This window comes from Martes martes, assembly GCF_963455335.1.
Source record: "Martes martes genome assembly, chromosome: 8".
NCBI classification, from domain to species: Eukaryota; Metazoa; Chordata; class Mammalia; order Carnivora; family Mustelidae; genus Martes; species Martes martes.
In genome coordinates, this window is record NC_137895.1 from 42,581,842 (window position 1) to 42,588,747 (window position 6,906).

Sequence of the window (6,906 nt, forward strand, 5' to 3'; positions counted from 1 at the left end):
TTACCCTCCTAAGTAGTCTCCTTGCTTCCTTCCCTGCCCCTACTCTATATTCTCTCACCAGCAGTCAGAAGTGTCCCTTCCATAATAGAAGTCAGTTACATCACTCCTTTGCTCAAAACCCTCCAAGACTTTGATTTGGAGATGAGCAACATGAAGAAATAGCCCCCACACTGTTTCCATTTTTTAATGGATGAGTGGCAACAGATATGTATAGCATCTGGGGGTTGCGGTTTAAAAGGTGGAAGCTTTCAAGAGTTGCTGGCTGCCAGCAGTTGTAGAAGAATCTTTCTGGTGCTTGACAGCAACAGAGGTGATGGTTTTCTTATTGGCCAGACCTGGACATTGCTCTAAGAAGGGTAGACTGTTGTCTGTGTTTCCAGCCCCCTCAGTCACCTGGTCAGCTAATTTCTTTTAGGAAGGGCCTTTTCTACTTAATTTTGCCAGAATGACTTCTTTTGTTTGCAACTAAGAATCCCAACTTTTTGAGGAGGAAAAAAAAAACAACAACCTACTAGAAGATTCCTTTTTTTAACATTTTGGTGCACTTTTCAAAGTTTCATAGACATATGTGTGTTTTTAATATATACATATATAATATAATGCAGAGATTTATTTGTTAAATGAGGACATAATTTTATGCAATTTTGTATCTTGCTAATTTTTCTCTACTTATCGTCTTTTTATAAGTATGTTTTTGGCTGTTTTAAGTTTTTGTTAACATTTTGAGGCCAGTACAATGTTTCCTCAAATTAATGCATTGTACTTTAGGTAACAAATTATTGTTGGATATTTAGATTGTCTTCAGTTTTTCTTTATCTTCTTCATAAATAATGCTGCTATGATTATATTTTTATATAAGGCCTATTCCAAGTTTAGTAGGATTGATTCTTAAAATTGAATGACTGGGCAACAAGGTATGAATGTTTTTAAGATTTCAAATATATAGTGTCCAATTACCCTTTTAGAACTTGTATTAATTTATACTTCCAACACCATCATGTGGGTATTGAGGTCATATATTATCCTAAATGTTGGAATAATGTGTAAATATGAACCTGGTTGTACATATTGTCTTGAAGAACCTGAGCTAGACACCAGCTGAAGCAGTAAAGATAGATTTTATTTAGAAACTATTGCAATAGGGGTAAAGAGCCCCCAGGATAGAACTGGGCTCAATTCTGAATACAGTAAAGACAACTCAGGATTTACAGCCAAGAAACAAGAGTTGAGGAGGGCATTGGTGAATGGAAAATTATAAAGAGCAGGCCAGACTGATTGGATATCATGAGGAATTTGATTAGATATTGAGGATAGTCATGTATCAAGGGTGAGGGAGATTTTATCTTACAGGGGCCAAGGGAAGGCTGCCTCAAGATGGGCCCACTGCGGAGGCTCATGCTGAGATTATTTTGAAGCTGAAGATTATTTTGAGCTGAAGGTAATCAAGACCTTGTGAACTCAAGAGAAACTTTTGCCCTTCCCTTAACTAGAGAGAATAATCTCTCTAGTTAACAGGGATTATTAGCAGAGATAAATTTTATCTGAGTGAACCATCTATATGTCAGGGGAAGCATCTAATTACCAAACATCTGCTCTTCTTATCACCCTGTGAAGTACATTCCTTTTCTCTGAAGTCCTAGACCTCTACCCCCTTCTTAATTCAAGAAGACATATATACCTTGTTTTGCTTGACTGCCTTTGGAATTTCCAAGTCTATGTGGATTCCCTGTACATACATTATTAAATTTTATTTTCTCCTGTATGTCTCATGTCACTCTGATTCTTAATCCAGCTAGAAAGACCTTGCAGGGGTTGGGAATTCTTGCTCCCTGATACTCTCAGCTGATAGGATTATTGATAAAGTTGGGCTATGCAGGTCTGGCAAGGGTGGGAGTGGGGGACAAGGTTGAGGCCCAGTCAAGAACAGGACGTTGAGGAGTCTGACTGAAGTCCCATCAAGGAGAGCATCTGGTTGACATACATATTAAGTACTTCTTTTCTATCCTTTTGCATGCTGAGTTTTAGTTTATCACTTCCTGACTTCAGTTTCAGCCACACAGACCTCAAGGAACAGTTTTTTCCAAAGAGGAAGTCACATGGAACTTCTAAATTTTGCCTTTCACATAACAAGAGAGATGGCATCCAAATGAAATTTATGAGCACTGGGATCAATTCTGCTCAATCTTAAAGAGAGTAGTCACTTTTAAAAACATGAACTCAAAGATGATGTTAGTATGAGACTTGAGTAACATATATTTCTAAACTCTCAAACGTTGCCACACTTGTCTTCCTATATATATACACAAGAATTATGTATACACATTTCTAAAAACTTCCCCTAGCTAGATCTGTTTCAGAGGAAAACATTTACTGAAGCGTCACATCCTCTGGTTGCATTTCTTAGTTTGGTAAGAGTCCAAATATGACTTAACTCAGTTTTAGCATAAAATCTGCCTGATGCTCCTTTTTCTGTTTTTCTGTGGAGCAATGCTGTTCTGATTTGAAGGCGGCAAGAGAGAAGTTCTTATTGTGCCCTCCCTCAAGTGCCTTCATGGCCCTTTACAGGGGCGACCTCAGAGCGTGTTTACGTGCTACAACGGTTACACTACCAGCCTCTCAGCAGCTCAGCAAAGAGCTTGGTACCAACTGCAAATTGTGTGCAGGAAGAGGAACTCTCTTGTGGAGAGGCTGAGAGCTGGCACCTAGTTACCATAGCAACAAGCCTTCACCTTCCGCCATTCTGCTTTTACCTTGCCCCACACTGGGAAGCCAAATAAGCCTATCTGGACTATTCCGCTTACACCAAGAGGGTGGCTCACTTCTGCCAGTTCGCCGTGGTCCTTTCACAAGACAGAGATCCATGATCTTATACTTTCCATTATAGTGTGGCCCACCATGTTCTCAGTTAATGTTCATCCTCATTAGGATCCTGGAAAGTGTGTACTATATAGCTAAATTTTTGATGAGGAAATTAAGTAATTTGCTCAAGTTCACAGTAAATGAAAGAAGCTTCTTTATTATATTTTTTATTAAAGATTTTATTTATTTATTTGAGAGAGAGAGAAAGAGAGGCAGAGCATGCATGGAGGGGGAGGGGCAAAGGAAGAGGGAGAAGCAGACTCCCCCCTGAGCCGGGAGCCCCGTGTGGGACTTGATCCCAGCACCCGGGGAGTATGACCTGAGCTGAAGGCAGATGCTTAACTGACTGAGCCGCCCAGACACCCCTCATCTCTCTTCTTTATACCAATGACTCATATACATACCCTGTGCATTTGATAGTCCACATCACCACAATTTGTCATTGTTTTTAATCAGCTCTCCCCAGTGTTTCTGGGATATGACCATTTGAGAACCACCATTTTATACGTGGTTTCTCTTTGCCATAATGACAACTTTTCTCTGGCAAAGTACTTAGGTTGAAGGCACTTATTCATTCTCATTCTCTGTATCTTAGGATGTTGGGACCCAAATTCTCCCAGCTTTCTACTGCTGCTTCCATTGTTACACCAGCTTTCCTCAGTAAGACTTTGCGAGTACATGACATCCATTTGCACTGAATTCCCATTCTTACCCTCATCCTCCTCAAACCTCCCCTAAAGTCCTCAAGGACTTGGGCCGTAGCCTATAACGGTTGTCTCCATTTGGATATCTAACACCCTGCACAAACTTTTTAGCCCACTCAACTTCATTGATTTTAAGAAATCATTCACATGGATTATCAGCTAGGGTTGCTCTACTTCCAAACTCCAACTGGCATTACTCTACCTCCAAATTCCTACAATCTTCTGCCTCCCACCTCCTAGTCCCTGCTACTGAATCTGCTGTCTATGCTTTTGGTCACTCAGAAGTTTCTCATCTTATTCCTTCATTCATGATCTCCCTTGACTCTGACCTGCTTGTTCCTTTTCACTATCGAGCCTAGTGATCAGGAATCACAAGCATGTTCACACCAGTATCTTCCAAATTCTCATTTTGGAATCTCTCTGTGAGCTTGGTCAGCCAATCCTTGATCAAAGAATGTGTGTTGGTTTAATTTTTACTAAGTAGAATTACAGAAAGTAGAAAAACCATGTTGATGGTCATCATCACCATGGTTTTTGTTTTGTTTTGTTTTGTTTTGTTTTTTTTTGTTCCTCAGCATTTTTAATCAGATACACTTTTTATTTTGAGCAGTGGTGTATCCAAGCCTTTTGCAATCCTTAAGCCACTGACCCACCCTGAGGAACTGGTCTCCTGTAATTCAGCTTCCTTAAGCTTCTCGGCAGGCACAAAATGCCAGGTTCTTCTCTGAATCAGTGATTCTGTTCCTTTTGACACAAGTGTCATTTTCTTACTTCTTTCTTTGTCCAACTCTTACTCATCCCATAAGGCCCAACTCAAATGTTGCTCATTCTCTGTTGCATTTTCTGACTCTCCTTTCCGCTGTGTTATCTTTTTCCGTTTACACACATGTTTTCCTTTTCCACTAAATTATGACACAGAAGCAGTTTGTCTTCATTACATTACCTCTTACCATCTTTCCTTCTGCCTTAGTCCTCTCAAGTTTTACAACAAAATACAGACTGGGTGGCTTATACAACAGACCTCTATTTCTCACAGTTCTGGAGACTGGGACATCCCACCATCTGTGGGCAGGCGGATTCAGTTGGTGGTGAGAGGCCTCTTTCTGGCTTATAGAGGGCTGCCTTCTCACTCTGTCATCACATAGTGGAGAAAATGAGAGAAAGAGAGAGCTCTGTCTTCTTCCTCTTCTTATAAGGACACTAATCCCTTCATGGGGGCTCCAGCTTCATGACCTCATCTAGACTTAATTACTCCCTAAAGGCCCTGCCTCCTAATACCATCACATTGAGGGTTAGGGCTTCAACATATGAATCTGGAGGGGATGCAAACCTTAGTCAATGTACCCTCTAATTCAGAATCCTGACCTCAAATTATATTAAGTAAACAGAAGCCTGGTGGGATATTGGACAAGATACACTCTAGAGTTGGGGCATTGCAAGATCTGAGTCTTTAAATTTGTGCTACCTAGTGCCATAGCCACTAGCTACCTGTGGCTTCCTGAACACTGGGACTGTAGCTAGCCTAAACTGAATTGTGTTCTAAGTATAAAATATACACTGGATTTTAAAGACTTAGTATGAAACAAAAGATGTAAAATATCTCTTTAATACTTTTAATATTGATTGAATGTTGAAATACTACTACTTTGGGTAAGTTAGATTAATAAAGTCTGTTATTAAAATTAATTTCACCTGCTGCTTTTTACTTTGTTAATATAACTACAAAATATTTAAAATAGCAGGTATGGCTTGCATTATATTTCTATTAGTGATGTTTAAATAAATATATATATGATATGCAGTATGAATATAGTGACTAGCACAGAAGTATGGACCAATACAATTTAAGAATATTTTCAACTAGGAACTTTGTGTACAAATCTGTACTTATGAGAATATTCCATTTTTTATAATTCTGCAAACTATATAGTAAATTCAAGTTTCTTATCAATATGAGATTAGGATTAGAAAGACGTTGGTGACAATGCCACCTTGCCTCATTATTAGAAGATTCTAGGCTATCTGCTCCTCCCTATTCAACAGACAACTGCATCTGCTAGTGCAGTGCCATCCACATCCCCGAGGCACAATGGTGAAAGTTGGAGGAAATGGACTTGGCCTTATTGGGTGCCTGGTCACCAGGGCTGCTTTTAATTCTGGAAAGTGGATATTGTCACCATCAATGACCGCTTCATTGACCTCAACTGTATGGTCTACATGTTTCAGTATGATTCCATTCATGGCAAATTCCATGGTGCTCTCAAGGGTGAGAATGAGAAACTTGTCATCAGGGGAAAGCCCACCTCCATCTTCCAGGAGTCAGAGCCTGCCAATGTCAAATGGGGCAATGCTGGTGCTGAGTGTATTGTGGAGCCCCCTGGGGTCTTCACCACCATGGAGAAGGCTGGGGCTCACTTGAAGAGTGAATCCAAGAGGGTCATTATTTCTTCTCCTTCTCCTGAGGCCCCCATGTTTGTGATGGGTATGAACCATGAGAAGTAGGACCACTCCCTCAAGACTATCATCAGTACTTCCTGTACCACCAACCCTCTGACCAAGGTCATCCATGACAACTTCAGCATTGTGGAGGGACTCGTGACCACAGTTCATGCCATCACTGCCACCCAGAAGACCATGGACAGCCCCTCTGGGAAGCTGCAGTGTGATGGCCAAAGGGCTGTCCAGGACATCATCCCTGATTCTGCTGGCACTACCAAAGCTCTAGGCAAGGCATCCCTGAGCTGAATGGGAAGCTCACTGGCATGATCTTCCATGTCCCCACCCACAATGTGTCAGTTGTGGATCTGACCCGCCACCTGGAGAAAGCTGCCAAATACAATGACATCAAAAAGATGGTAAAACAGGCATAGAAGATCCCTTCAAGGGCATCCTGGGCCCAGGACCAATTGTGTCCTGCAACTTTAACAGTGACACCCACTCTTCCACCTTCAGTGCTGGGGCTGGCATTGCTCTCAATGACCATTTTGTCAAGTTTATTTCCTGGTATGGCAATGAATTTGGCTACAGCAGCCAGGTGGTGGACCTTACGGGCCATATGGCCTCCAAGGAGTAAGAGCTGTTGGACACTCATTAGGGGAGTCTGCTTCAGAATTCTCTCCCTCTCCCTCTACTCCCAACCTTGCCCACATGTGTACCTGTGTGTGTGCTCTCTCTCTTTCTCTCTTTTTAGAATAAATAAATAAATCATTTTAAAAAATTTAAAAAAAACAGTCCTTTTCCGAAAGCAATTTATCTTAAGATAACTGTGATGGCTAAACTTTTAAAATTATTATAAATACAGAAAGGATAAATATACTTTCTAAATCCATACACAGGAAAAAAT

General features: G+C 40.8%; 1 pseudogene across 1 annotated transcript; it reads left to right on the forward strand.

Annotated features, from left to right (window-relative positions):
• Positions 1 to 5,592: 5,592 nt before the first annotated feature.
• Positions 5,593 to 6,636, forward strand: LOC308348321 (glyceraldehyde-3-phosphate dehydrogenase-like; annotated as a pseudogene). The gene has a single exon. The product of its transcript is annotated as a glyceraldehyde-3-phosphate dehydrogenase-like (transcript).
• Positions 6,637 to 6,906: the final 270 nt, after the last annotated feature.